Source organism: Anolis sagrei, chromosome 6 (genome assembly GCF_037176765.1).
Source record: "Anolis sagrei isolate rAnoSag1 chromosome 6, rAnoSag1.mat, whole genome shotgun sequence".
NCBI classification, from domain to species: Eukaryota; Metazoa; Chordata; class Lepidosauria; order Squamata; family Dactyloidae; genus Anolis; species Anolis sagrei.
Window position 1 is genome coordinate 56983338 of NC_090026.1, and position 14629 is coordinate 56997966.

The 14629-nt window shown below is 39.8% G+C and overlaps 1 protein-coding gene across 5 annotated transcripts in view; it reads left to right on the forward strand.

The window, feature by feature from the left end:
• The window catches only part of EPHA5 (EPH receptor A5), a 339685-nt gene that overhangs the window by 209004 nt on the left and 116052 nt on the right, over positions 1 to 14629 (forward strand). The gene's annotated exons all lie outside the window — the stretch shown is intronic.

Genomic DNA, 14629 nt, shown 5'->3' on the forward strand with positions numbered 1-14629 from the left:
AAAACATGGCTAGAAGTCTATCTGAACAGCACCTCACACCAGCATAATGCTTTTCAAAAACAACGTACAAGCTTTGTCATTGAGTTGTTGCTATTAGCTAGTAACAACAATTCTTTATTGATTAGTCAATTTTGACCATATCAAAACATGCAAAACATGCAAAACATACACACTTGCCCATACAGTAAAACCATATATGAATACAAGGCATCCCGGCCTACTGGCCTGTCAACCCACTCCTAAATGATTGTGCAACTACAAGATAAAAAAATTAAAAGATTAAAAATTGATTAATTCCTTAAAGTAGGGTTTGGGCAAGGGCGCGGGTAGGTAAAACTAGTGGCATGTCCATATTTAGTTTTTAAGTTTGAATTTTGTTGATGGCAGCAAGGTCACCTCTCTCTGCTTCCATCTTCTCGCAGATGGTCAGTGCTTTTTGCGTAAAAAAGGGTCAATTTTAAAATAGAGTTTTTATCTGAACCCTGTAGGAGGATTTGCAGTTTCTCCTTATTCTCTAAATAAGGATGTGAAGGCGATCTGGCTGCAACATCTGTCACCCCATTGATCGTCATTAGCTAGTAGACAGAAACCCTTTCCTCTCAGAGAATGTAGGCCATACTGTGAGTTCTGGAGCAGCATTTCAGGATTTACTCCTAGATAGCTTCTCCTTTGCTCGCACAGCATACAGTCATCCTTTCACATTCACTGTGGTTAGGAGCACAGGACCCCCCAGTGAAAGTTAAAAACAGAAAATAAAGAAATTGCTAGAGTTTTTAACCTGAGAGAATGTCTTTCTGGAAATTTCTAAGTCTTCTAGCATGAGCCTATAGAAGCTGAATATAGAATCACACTGGATCACCTATAGATTCCTAGAGAGGCGTTCTTTCAAGAAATGTTTAGGTCCTCCAGCATGACTGAAGGAAGTTGACCATGGAATTACACTGGCAGACCCGGGCATTTGTAGAGATAATGTTTTAAATCATATCCATGAAAAATCACAAAAATCAAAATTACAAATCTGGGGGGAAGACTACATGCTTTAGGTAGAAAAAGTGAAGGTGGTATTTACTTCTTGGGCAATGAGAATAAATAGGTTTAAGTCTATGTCTGAATGCCTCAATGCCTCTCCCTTGTTGATGTCACTGGTTTTTCTTCATTCTGAAGAAAAGGAATATTGAGTTAGTGTTAGCTCACATTAAGGAGAATCTTTCATTAGAATCACATTACACAGAGCTACCTTATAAAATGGTGACCTGATATTCAGTGTCCATCCTTTATTGTTAATACTTCACCAATACACGTTGTTTTCCCATTTCTACCAAAAGCAACTGTTGAGAAATTATGTAGGATCATTAAGACCAGTGATCTGAAAGAACAGCTTTATGTTCCCAGAATAGGTTTAGAAGGGCTAAAGTAACTTCTGTTATTACTAACTTTGACTAAAGAGGGAGAAAGGAGATTGGGGTGGGGGTATAGCAATGGATGAAGAGGCAAGATGGCGTTGAGCTAGGAGGGACCTTTTGAATGCTTCAAGGAAGTCACTCAAATCAAGCCAATCCTCCCTTTTATACTTCTTTCCCAGCTTGACTGCCCTGATCAGGGCACCAGGGGATTGAAGGATACCCTTGGGGACTTGGGAATAAGGAGAAGAAGAATTAGAAAAGAAAGACGAGGTACAGCGCCATTAGCTCAATAACTAAGGGTACTCGCTGAAGTGCTCCTTACCTGGCAGGTGAGAGACCTCTTTGATGGCCAGCGACATCTGGGGGGTTGCAGTGGATGGGGAGCAAGGGCTCTTGATAGCTTAGTCAATGTTGGGTATCTGTCTGCCCTGGGATTCTTTTAGGGAGTCTCTTAAAAATAGTAGGAAGGAATAATAAATGTCAATTGAGAACAATTCTACTGACTCTTCCATCAGATTTAAATACTGGCGCACGCGCCGGGGGGGGGGTGTATTTGTTGGTGTCTCACTGGGTATGCTCGCAAGGGGGCAGTTGAGCTCTGGTGGTGGTTGTAACATGTATTTCTTGGGACTTGAATGGTGAAGGGTTAGATGTAGGCTTGTTTTGAGTTCTGGGAGGAATCTCATGGATGTGGTTGGCGTTAGAATTGATAGTACTTTTGCTGTGTTGTTTATCATTAGTGTCGGTTGTTGACCACTTAGGGAGGTTTCTGTCTGAAATCTCTCATTGTTTCCCACCCATTGGGAGTTATATAAATGATCTGTTCTTCTATCCTGACTGGACGATTGTTGTGGGCTCTGTGCTCTCCTAACAATTCCTGGCACTAGAGGGTGTGGGGTCAGGTCTTTAAATAATCTCCCTACTCTGATGTTTAGGCCCAGTAGATCTGCTTTCTTATATTGCAATTATCTATTCCTTGGCCATCTTGCGATGGAGGCAAGATGGCGAAGGAAAGCCAGATCAACAGCAACAACACTGGGGCAGCTCAAAGTCAGAAGACAGCCCAAAAATTACTGGAAAGTAATTCATGATGTCACCCAGAAGATGTTACAGGAACAAATTAAATTCAAACCAGAATGTTTTCTGTTGGGTATTATAGATGTAAAACTAGCAAACAATAAAGAAATCCCTTTTAACAATCTGACAACAGCAGCCAGAATCATATATGCGTGATATTGGAGAGTAGAAGAAATTCCAACAACTAAGGAATGTTTGATAAAAATTGTGGAAATCATGAGCATGGACAAACTAACACAACTATTACCATACTGACAAAACAACTCTAGGAAAGAAACAGACTGGATTTTATTGATTAATTCTATGAAAGAATAGAATATGAGGATTTTAATATAAACAAACAAAAGGAATAAGGGAGAAATATCTATTCTTTGAAACAAGTTAAATAGTAATAAAACTCCAGATTCAAATTCACAATAAAGAGGAAGGGAAGTCTACTAAACTCCCCTATCCCCATCTTTCTTCACTCTTCCTTCCTATCCCCACAATTCCCTCCTATCCCCACAAACCCCAACCAGTCCCCTTTTCTCCCCTGTTTTATGTAAATTAAAAACTTCAAAAAACTATATTTTTTAAAAAAAATTATTGCAAATCTAACCTGTGATGATAAGAAGAAAGATACATTGAGGAAAATTCAAAAGAAATGGTCAATATATTCAGAATGGATAAAGAGAGGTGAAGCCAATGTTAATATTGTACAGAGATGGGAAAAGTTGAGCTCATGGATGGAATTAAAGTTCTAATGGAAATTGTGGAATGGGTTTGAGGGTAGCGGGGAGGTGGGGGAGAGGGAAAAAAACAAAAAGACTGAACAGAACTAAGATATATTAGATAACGAATGGATAATATAGAATGGAGGGTGTGTGAGAAAATGGAAGAGGGTGGAGAAATGTGGTTATAGATAATGACATGTTTGTATTAAATGTACAAAATTTACACATAAAGCGAACAATTATATTAAATATATATATATATATATATATATATATATATATATATTTAAAAACCCAAAAAATCCAGTGGTCCATGCTCTTATTACATCTCGAATAGACTACTGCAAAGCGTTCTATGTGGGGTTGACTTTGAAGATAATCTGGAAGCTCCATGTAGTCCAACGGGTGGCAGCCAGATTCCTCACTGGAGCAGTGTACAGGGAGCATACAACTCCCCTGTTGTGTCAGTTCCACTGGCTGCCTGTTTGCTACTGGACCCAATTCAAAGTGCTGGCTGTGGCCTATAAAGGCCTAAATTGTTCTGCTCCAACTTACTTGTCCGAATGCATCTCCTTTTAAGTGCCAACTAGAACTTTTAGATTTGCTGAGGAGGCTCTGTTCTCAGTCCCACCCCCTTCACAAGTGCGGCTGGTGAGGACGAGAGACAGAGCCTTCTCAGTGGTGGCCCCTCAGCTGTGAAACCCCCTCCTCAGTGACATTAGATTGGCCCCATCCATTCTGGTCTTCAGGAAAGAGCTAAAGACGTGGCTTTGTGCACAAGCAATCAGAGAATAGGGTAACAAATTTGATTTTAACCTTGCAGTCTGAATAATGTCCATGGGAAAATTTGAAATTTGGAATTATGACCCAGCACTTTATTATGTTTTAATCTCTTTTATTGTTTTATATGTTTTAACTGTTCATATACTTTAAGTGTTTACAATTTAATGTAGTATGTTTGTGTTATGTGTATGATGTGCCATTGAATTTTTGCCATAATTTGTAAAGCCGCCCTGAGTCCCCTTCGGGGTGAGAAGGGCGGGGTATAAATAAAATAAAATAAATAACTAATGTGGACTGTATAAGAATTTTTTAAACCTCAACCAGCCCTCTTATATAAGCAACCAGACTAGTTCCAGAATTGAGCTAAATAAAAAAAAACCTTCAAAAATAGGGGAAAACAGGTGTGGGGAGGGAGGAGGCTGAATATTTACTGCAAGAAAAAAAGAAGTCTGCACAGAATTGATGTTTTTGACAGTAGCCTTTTGTTGAGTGTCAAATAGAGTTCTACCTTGGACTCATCCTGGGAAACTGAAGTTCAAATGTCCATTCAGATGAATCATCACTTCATGAAACTCACCAGGTGGTCATGAACTTTTCTTTTACCCTACATCACAGGATTATTTTGAGAATAAAATGAGACAACCTATGTACATTCTGAGCTTCTTGGAGGAGGTTAGGGAAGTAAACAGGAATTTACCACTTTTGTGAGCATTGTGGTTTTTTTGATAGCAGGCATTCGTGGAATAAAAAAATCCTACTCCATATTAGCAAAAAGAAATGCCATTCCTATAAGTTGTAAGCCATATGCCAGTGTGCTGGTCTGACAGATGCCTAGTGTTGACAGATATTTTCTAGTTGTGTCCTCCCCACAAAAATCAATGCGCCATGGTTGTAGTTGTAACCAGATGTACATCCCATGTTTGACTTCTGTTAACAAATTGTTCTTCTGTCAGGAATTATTTTATGTTGAGTTTTATTTTCTGAAAACATAGCCTTTTCTTGAATTAATTTTGCCTCCTCACATCAATCTGTCTTGCCTTATGGGAATTTATATAATTTTCCTTTTTGATTGCAAGGTGCATGTGAAATGAGTAAGAACCTAGATTACCTTTGAATGGCAGCATGAAAAACAGTGGCAAAGTTTTGTAAGTTCTTTGCAAAATGACCTTACCACAGCATTTGACACCCTTGACTACGATCGAATGATTCACCGTCTTGCCATGTCCGGAGTTTGTGGTCAGGCCCTTAATTGGTTCAACTCATTTCACTGAAACCGGAGTAAGCACGTGGAGTACATGGATCAAGTCTCTGATAGATCCCCCCTTCCTTCTGGGGTCCCCCAAGATGCAATTCTCTCCCCTCTTTTCTTCAACATCTACGTTAGACCCCTTGCTAGTTTTGTCCGGAGTTTCGGCCTGAACTGCTACCAATATGTGGACGACACCCAACTTTTTCTGCGTTTGGAGCCTGGAGCAACGTCAATACCAGACAACTTCACCTTATGTCTGGAAGCTCTGTCGAACTGGCTATGTACTAGTAGACTGAAGGTGAACCCGGCGAAGACTGAGATTCTCTGACATGGCCGCCCGACAGGTCTGCCTCATCCACTACACACCTTCGATGGAGCTGCTCTATCTCCATCATCCACTGTTAAGAGCTTAGGTGTCGTTTTGGATTCGCAGCTGTCAATGGAAGCTCAGGTCGCTTCTGCCAGCAAACAGGCCTTTTCCATCTACGACAAGCGAGGCAATTGGCACCCTACCTATCTGATGAGGCTCTGGCAACAGTCATCCATGCTGCATTAAGATCACTCTGACCAGACGGTCATGAGTTCGAAGCCAGCCCGGGTCGGAGAGAGCTTCCAGCCAATTTTGTGTAGCTTGTTGTCTCCTTTCAATCTATAGTAAACATCTTAATATACAATCGATCCCAATGAATCTCATAGCTTTCCACATACCAGTATTTTCAATTTGGATTGTGACCTAGGCAGTTTTTTCCTTTTTCTAATCAGGTTGGCCCATATGATATGTTTGGATGTGATAATGCGTTCCTCCTGATTCCTTTAAAAGTTGAATTGGAACCTAAGATTGCACTGCTGTGAGTGCTGTAAACAAGAGTTTTTGATGGCCTTCATGAATAGAGGCCTATTAAAATTGGATTGGTGCAAACGCCAAGATTGATGATGTGTGTAGGACGGGCCAGAGGGCATTTAAGCCCTGGCAACCCTAACATAGGCCTTGTTAGAATTCACATGACCATCCTCAGTGCAGCATGAGTTTTATCTGGTGACCTATCGAAACCTGGTGGCAATTTCCCCATTTACTCCCAGCACAACTGATCTATCTAGCAATTCCTTTAGCTTTTCTCCCATAAAACATAGACACATTCCTTGATCCAAACCAGAATCAGGTTTATTTTCTGTTCAGTGAATCACTTTTCTAGACCTCAATAAATATCAACACTGATGTATTATCATGTTTGAAGCTTTGTCCTCCATGCAGAATGCACTATTTTAAATTGAGTTAAATTAATGCATGTCTTTAACCTCAAGAGGATATGTTTTTTTCTGACATTATCATAAGCTGTATATGTACAACATTACCTCTGGGTTGAACTGCCCTTGGCATAAATGTAAACACAGTGATAAGCTTTCTCATGTTATAAATAAATATGTTTGCCATAAGTTTTAAAAATAATGGAACAGGTATAGCTTTAAACTTCTGCTTGCCTCTTAAATATTATTATTGGTGTTGAAAAAATGGTCTCCGTGCTCATCAGTTCAACATATTGATTTTACAAGCTGCAAGTTTATGCATAGAGCATGCATTGTTTAAGTTAGAAATTATTTGGATGTACAGAGCAATATCATTGTAATTGTAATTATATACTAATTGTATTTCACTTAATACTAGTCTATACTGCATATAACAGTTCATTCATCATTGATAGTGTATATGTTTGTGTTTGGGGGTGAATATTGTCTTGGCTTTAGTCAGGAACCCATAATAATAATAATAATAATAATAATAATAATAATAATAATAATAATAATCTTTATTTATACCCCACTACCATCTCCCGAGGGACTTGGTGTGGCTTACATGAGGCTGAGCCCATAATACATCAATGATAAAAGCAATAACAACAATTAATACAGACAATAAAATAAAACTCATAACAAAAAATAAACAATAAACAATAGCGGTAACACAACAACGTTTAAAATCTATGGCTGGGCCAAATGTAATAATTAAAATTTAAGAATAATGCTGAGCATGAACAGATGAAATATGAACTAGGATAGAGTTTTCAGAGAGGGATGGGGCGTGCAGACATTCCTAGATCAATAGTAAAGTGCATTTCGAGGACATATTGCTGGGAACTTCCTTATTCTGGGAAGGCACACTGGAACAAACACGTTTTCAGGCTCCTCCTAAAGACTACCAGGATTGGGGCATGCCTGATGTCCTTGGGGAGTGAGTTCCAGAGTCGAGGGGCCACCACTGAAAAAGCATCCCCACCAATCGTGCCTGCGATGGAGGTGGGAGCGTGAGCAGGGCCTCTCCAGATGATCGAAGGGATCATGTGGGTTCGTAGACAGAGATGTAGTCATGCAGGTAGGAGGGTCCCAAACCGTTCAGGGCTTTGTAGGTAAGAACCTGCACCTTGAATTAGGACCGGAAAATGAATGGCAGCCAGTGGAGCTCCTTAAACAGGAGGGTTGACCGCTCCCTGTAAGGAGCACCAGTTAACAACCTGGCCGCCACCCACTGAACCAATTGAAATTTCCGGGCCATTTTCAAGGGCAGCCCCACGTAGAGTGCATTACAGTAATCCAATCTGAAGGTGACTTGATATTCTTCCAATGCAATCCTTGACACACTCAGTGATTTCCTCATCATGTTCCTTTCTTCCTGCAAGTCATACTATACCATATATAATCATGTATAAGTAGACCTCACAGGGCAGGTTTTAGGGCTAAAATTCTGGAATTTGATATGACTCATGATTAAATCATATTGAAAGAGGAAAGCATCAAAGCTGCATCAGGGGCCCAGCCACCCCTGTCTGTCCTTATTTTCCCACACAGGCATTCAAAAAGGCCAGAAGCAGCACTATGGCAGAGAGAGAGAGGTCAGTGCTTCTGTTTTCCCAGGATGGACTAAGCTCTCGCCTTTTGTCATTCTTTTCAGAGAAGTCACTAGTTTATTCTTCGATAAGAGCTAGAGCACAGAACTAACATTACCCTGTAGATAAGTTGACCCAGATTTTTTGGGATGATATAATTCTATGATATTTTGACTAAAATTACTAGACTTATGTATTAGTATATGGGGTACTTCCCCCCTCCCCCCAGTATCGTTCAGGGTATCTGCTATCTGAAAAGCTTGTTTTAAGCATTTTGGGTTTGGACTTCCATATTTCCATATGCATATATAATGAAATGAAGTGGAGCCCAAGTCTAAGCACAACATTCTATCTGTCTACCTACCTATCTATCTATCTAACTATCTATTTACTTTATTTATTTATTTACTTTACTTTACTTTACTTTACTTATATACCGCTGTTCTCAGCCCGAAGGCAAATCACGGCTCTGTCTATCTATCTATCTATCTATCTATCTATCTATCTATCTATCTATATCTTATATAACTAGCATGAAGGTAATTTTATACAATATTTTAAAATGTTTTTGTATATGAAATAAAGTTTGATTATACTGAAACATAAAACAGCAAATATGTTCCTGTCTTAATCACCAATGTGGACAATTTTGAATATTAGAGTATTTTGGAATTCCAGATAAGGGATGCTTAACCTGTCCATGCTATTTTTGACTGCCTGTGCAAAGTAATAAGGTCTCTTTCACTGGTTGCAACATTTTGGATTTCTCAAGGACTGCCTAGGATCATTACATTTGTAATTCAGGGTCCAGGTATACAGCACCTAAAACACGGCATTTTCTGGGTTAAAAGTGGGGGGGGGGTGTCTACATGATGCTACTAGTAAATCTGCGCTGATTTGTTGCAATAAAACAAGGGGTAAAAAGATCCTCTTTTATCACAATTTCAGCTGGAAAATTTGCAATTCACATCACTGTATATCCCTGCACTCGCAAAAACCATGTGATTTACCTCTCTCTCTCTGTGGAGACTACTCCAGCACATGCCCTCTTTTAAGGTAAAGGTAAAGGTAGTCCCCTGACACTAAGTCCAGTCATGTCTGACTCTGGGGTGTGGTGCTCATCTCCATTTCTAAGCCGAAGAGCCAGCATTGTCCGTAGACACCTCCAAGGTCATGTGGCCGGCATGACTGCATGGAGCGCCGTTACCTTCCTGCCGGAGCGGTACCTATTGATCTACTCACATTTGCATGTTTTCGAACTGCTAGGTTGGCAGAAGCTAGGGCTGACAGCGGAAGGTCACGCCGCTCCCCGGAATCGAACCTGCGACCTTTTGATCAACAAGCTCAGCAGCTCAGTGCTTTAACCCACTGCGCCACCGGGGGCTCCCTCTTTTAAAAAGCCTAAAACAGCTGATCAGCTGATTGGGCTGTAAAACAGACACACAGCTGATTTAAAGGAAGCATGAATGGAGAGCAATTAGAACACTCTGAAACCTTTTATTTCAAACTTTCTAATATTAAACAGAGCTTGAATAAACAATTGGAAGAAGGGAGAAATCTTGCAGAAGTTTTTTAAAATTCACTCTGTTATGTTCTGAACCTCATATGTGTACATCCAAATCAACTTATGTTTATATTAAGATATTTGCATGTTCACATAATTGCATGCACGGTCCAGCACCTAATAGAGGGATTTTTTTACAGTATTTTAAAAACCCTTACACTGGATGTCCCATCCTCCATCTTCTTCCGATACGGAGGAAGCCTGTGAGGATGGCAAGGGATCCAATCCTGGTAGTAACAGGTCTGTGTGGGGACCTTCAGTCAGGTCCTGGGAATTTTTAAAAATATTTTTATTAGTTTTTAGAAGATAACAATGAAAGAGGGAGAACAATCTTGGTGATCGGAAAGTAGGAAATAGAGGTGATCAGAAGGGTAGGTGGAATTGGTGAGGATAATGGTAGTGGGAGGGATAAGGGGAAGTTTAGCCAGAGAAGGAGATGGGAGGTGGGGAGTGAATGAGTGGGAAGGGGTTTGGAAAGGGTCGGGAGTCCTAACGGGCAGGGGAAGATGGGGGGGGGGGGGGGATGAGGCATTGGTAGCTTCCAGTTCATTCCACAGAGATATCATAAATTATAAGGAGAAAATAGAATTCCGTGGTTGTCACTATCGAGCACCTTTGCTGTCTGCAGGTACGTCTTTTGTCATAGTTTAAATATTTAATTTCATTTTTTTCCTGCAAATACAGTTTGAGCTGGTTCCAGTTAGTTTGGCTCTTATTATTCTGATTCTTTAGGAGGTATGACAGCCTGTCCATATTCATGTATTCCACTATTTTGGAAAGCCAATCCTCCAATGTGGGAGTCTCTCTGTTTTTCCATTTCGGCGCAATCATTATTCTCGCCGCCGCTGATAGATACAAAAAAAAATTCTTTATTTTTCCCCATCTCAAAATCCATTATGCACAACTAATAGTATTCTGGCTTCATTTCAAATTTTATCCTAAGAATATTTTGGGTGTGCTTGTGAATTAATGTCCAAAACTTCCTAACTATTTTACAGCTCCACCATAAATGGTAGTATGTTCCTGGTTCACTTCTGCATTTCCAACATTGACTGTTGTAATTTTTATAGAATTTGGATAATTGTACCGGTGTAAGATACCATCTGTAAAACACTTTGTACCAATTTTCTATTAAATTAATATTCTTGTTGATCTTAATATGTTCTTCCACACACTTTCCCATTATTTTATCAATATTGAGTGCCCTATATCGGTGGCCCATTTGACCATGTTATCTTTGATTAGATTCTTCTCGGTGTCCCATTCCAGAAGATTTTGATATAATATTTTGACCAATTTTTCCCTTAAACATTATAGTGTCCCAAAGTGTATCTTTTACATTAAAACCAGCTTTTTACTCTTCTTTGAAGCATTATTTGATTTGGAAGTAGTGGTCCTGGGAATTCTTTAACCCCCATTCAAAACCTGCATTTTTGTGCTATCTAGAAGTACCCTCAGTTTTCTACTTTTTTAATTCCTCCTGCTACCCTCTGTATCTTTCAATTTTAGCTCTGTTTGTTTTCTGCATGGCCTTGTGTGCTCTTATTTTGAGAATTATGTGACCTTCAGTTGAGTCCTATCTGCCGTGTAATCTCTTTGCTTTGCTGCTTCAGATGCTTTACAGGTTCAGAAAGGTTTTCTAATATGAGTACACAATCTTGCAGCATTGGTTTCCTGATGTTGTGTTTCTGACTTATTATTAGCTTTTCTCTTACATTGGATTCTGGTAACTCCCTATATGTCTTGCTTAGCCACTAAAGATCAATAACACTAAATCCACAACAGATTTTTGTCTCCAGGCAGGCCTGTAGCGAGGGGGTGGTTTTAGGGGTTCAACCCCCCCCCCGAAATGTTTCAGATTTTTTTTTTAAAAACTGGTTTACTCATGAATTTTAACTGGTTAACCAAATCCTCATGCTAAGTCTATGAGATGAAAAAAATTAAGAGTCCCTCCAGAACTGTAAGCACTATCTCAAGCAAATATTGACAATTTATTCACACTGTCATTACTTGCAGCAATAGCTGATGTAGTGAAGCAACCAAGTTGGGTGTGTGTGTGTTGAATGCTCTCATTAAGGAGGCCAGACTTGGTGGAGGTGGTTGACAGGGTTGGAGCTGCAGGTTATTGAAGGTTGCTCTGCCCCCTGCTGTGCTCTTTGCTTCAGCGTGAGCTAGGAGGCAGGTTTCAAACCCCCCCCCCCCCCCAAATTTTCAACCCTCCCCGAAATTTTCAACCCCCCCCCCCCCAAATTGTCAACCCTCCCCAAAAAAATTTTCTGGCTACGGCCCTGTTCCAGGTGTAGTCTTATTTAAATATAACTGATGAAAAGGTCTGATTGGTTTCCCTAATGTTCCTTAACGTTTTCTAGCAGTTTTTATTGCTGAGCTTTTTCAGTTGTAGACAGCAGCAAATTATTGTATAAATACAATTCTCCTTTGCCTCCTGCTGTAAGAAAGAGAGCTGCCTTTTTGCGCATTTCTGTTTTTACCTGAAGCCATCATATAGAGATCAAAGCCTTACTCTGAGTTGTTCTAGTTGTGCTGAATTACTGGAAATGATCAATTCTGTTGGGAGAGAGACTTAAATTCACTATAGTTATGTTTCGACTGCAGTCCTCCCCACTTTTAAAGCTAAATTCAGCATCTTTTATAGCATCTTTACTTTTGGTGCCATTTAGAACATTTGATATAATGATGTTTGATTTATTTTATAGTTTGTATACATCGTTAAAATTTATTTCACCAATGACATCTTCCACCCAAATTATCTTTCACAAACACTGCTTTCACTTGCTATGCTTTTGTCCGACTGCTTCCTCTCCAAGCACTACCCTTCTGGATTGACCTCCTGGAGTGCTTTCCCCCAACACGTTACAATTCCATTAAAGGGATATCACCACATATTTCACAGGCTTTAGGGGTCCCTTTCAGATCTATGATATTATATCATAGAATCATAGAGTTGGGGCCATCCAGTCCAATCCCCTGCCAAGAAGCAGAAAAATTGCATTCAAAGCACCCCTGACAAATGGCCATCCAGCCTCACTTTAAAAGCCTCCAATGAAAGACCTCCACCACACTCCAGGGCAGAGATTTCCACTGCTGAACAGCCCTCACAGTCAGGAAGTTCTTCCTAATGTTCAGGTGGAATCTCTTTCTTGTAATTTGAAGTCATTGTTCCGCGACCTAGTCTCCAGGGCAGCAGAAAACAAGTTTGCTCCCTCCTCCCTATGACTTCCTCTCACGTATTTATACATGGCTACCATTTCTCCTCTCAGCCTTCTCTTCTTCAGGCTAAACATGCCCGGTTCCTTAAGCCGCTCCTCATAGGGCTTGTTCTCCAGACCCTTGATCATTTTGGTCGCCCCCCTCTGCACACATTCCAGCTTGTCAACATCTCTCTAAAAGTCCCTTCAATTGTGGTGCCCAGAATTGGACACAATATTCCAGGTGTGGTCCAACCAAGGCAGAGTAGAGGGGTAGCATGATTTCCCTGGATCTAGACACTATACTCCTATTGATGCAGGCCAAAATCCCATTGGCTTTTTTTGCTACCACATTGCATTGTTGGCTCATGTTTAACTTGTTGTCCGCGAGATCTTTTTCACATGTATTATTATTATTATTATTTATTATTTACAGCATTTATATTCCACTCTTCTCACCCCGCAGGGGACTCTGGGCGGATTACGGTGTACACATATATGGCAAACATTCAATGCCAATTTTGACATACAACATATACAGACATACACAGAGGCTATTTAACTTTTTCTGGCTGCCAGGGGAGCTGTCGCTTTCATCGTCCATCTGTGACACTGATGAAGTACTTCCGCATTCCCCGCATGCTTTTTTGCTGGAGTGCTTTGCTGGAGTCTTTTTTATGGCCTCATAAATTAGTTAATTTAGCCTCCCCACACTTTAAGGTGGTACCTAATTTTCCTACTTGACAGATGCAACTGTCTTTCGGGTTGCAAAGGTCGACAACAGGCTACATAATTGGTTGGAAACCCACTCCAACCCGGGCTGGCTTCGAACTCATGACCTTTTGGTCAGAGTGATGTACTGCTCTTAAGCCATGTGTCCCTTATTCTGTATCTTTTTCACACATACTGCTCTCGAGCCATGTGTCCCAGAATTCTGTATCATTCAAGACCAAGGTAAAACAGAGGCTGGATGGCCATCTGTCGGGGGTGCTTTGAATGCAGTTTTCCTGCTTCTTGGCAGGCGGTTGGACTGGATGACCCATGAGGTCTCTTCCAACTGTATGATTCTATGATTCTATGATTCTAATTTCTCCACCAAATCTATTCCTGGTGTAGTATGAAAACTGTTAGTAACGGGCTGTTTATTTTTGGATTCTCATTAGGAATCCGACTATGAAAACTCTGAGAACCTGTACTTTAAATGTTATAATTACACTTCAATATATCTTTGAAAGTATAACTTTTCTATTAAGTATACATAAAATGCATTAAAAATACTTCAAATGTTAATAAAATATAAATTTTAAAGTATATTTTTAAAGCATTCAATTCAAATTGTACCAACTCTTGTTTTACTAATTGTAAAATACAGCAGAATACAGAATAGTCCAATGATATTTCCCATGTTTTCTGAAAATTATCAATAGAAGAACCCGACAATCACTTTTATAGCTTTTAATATTATGAACAATCAGAAATAAGATATCACAGGAAAATTACTAGCAACACTGACAACCAGTTTTTGCATCACAAGCCACTCCAGATGGTGCAATGTCTGTTACCAATGAATTATGGATCAGATGACTACTTTATGGTTTTATTTATAACTCCCTGTTAGTAATTGGTTTCTCTTAGTTGGCTTTAAACAGACCTTATAAATATAGAGACACATAATATGTATAAGCACTGAATGAAGAACTTGGATTGTGGAACATTTAGAAAAGGTTATTCTTTACTATTGTTGGAGGCCTTTTG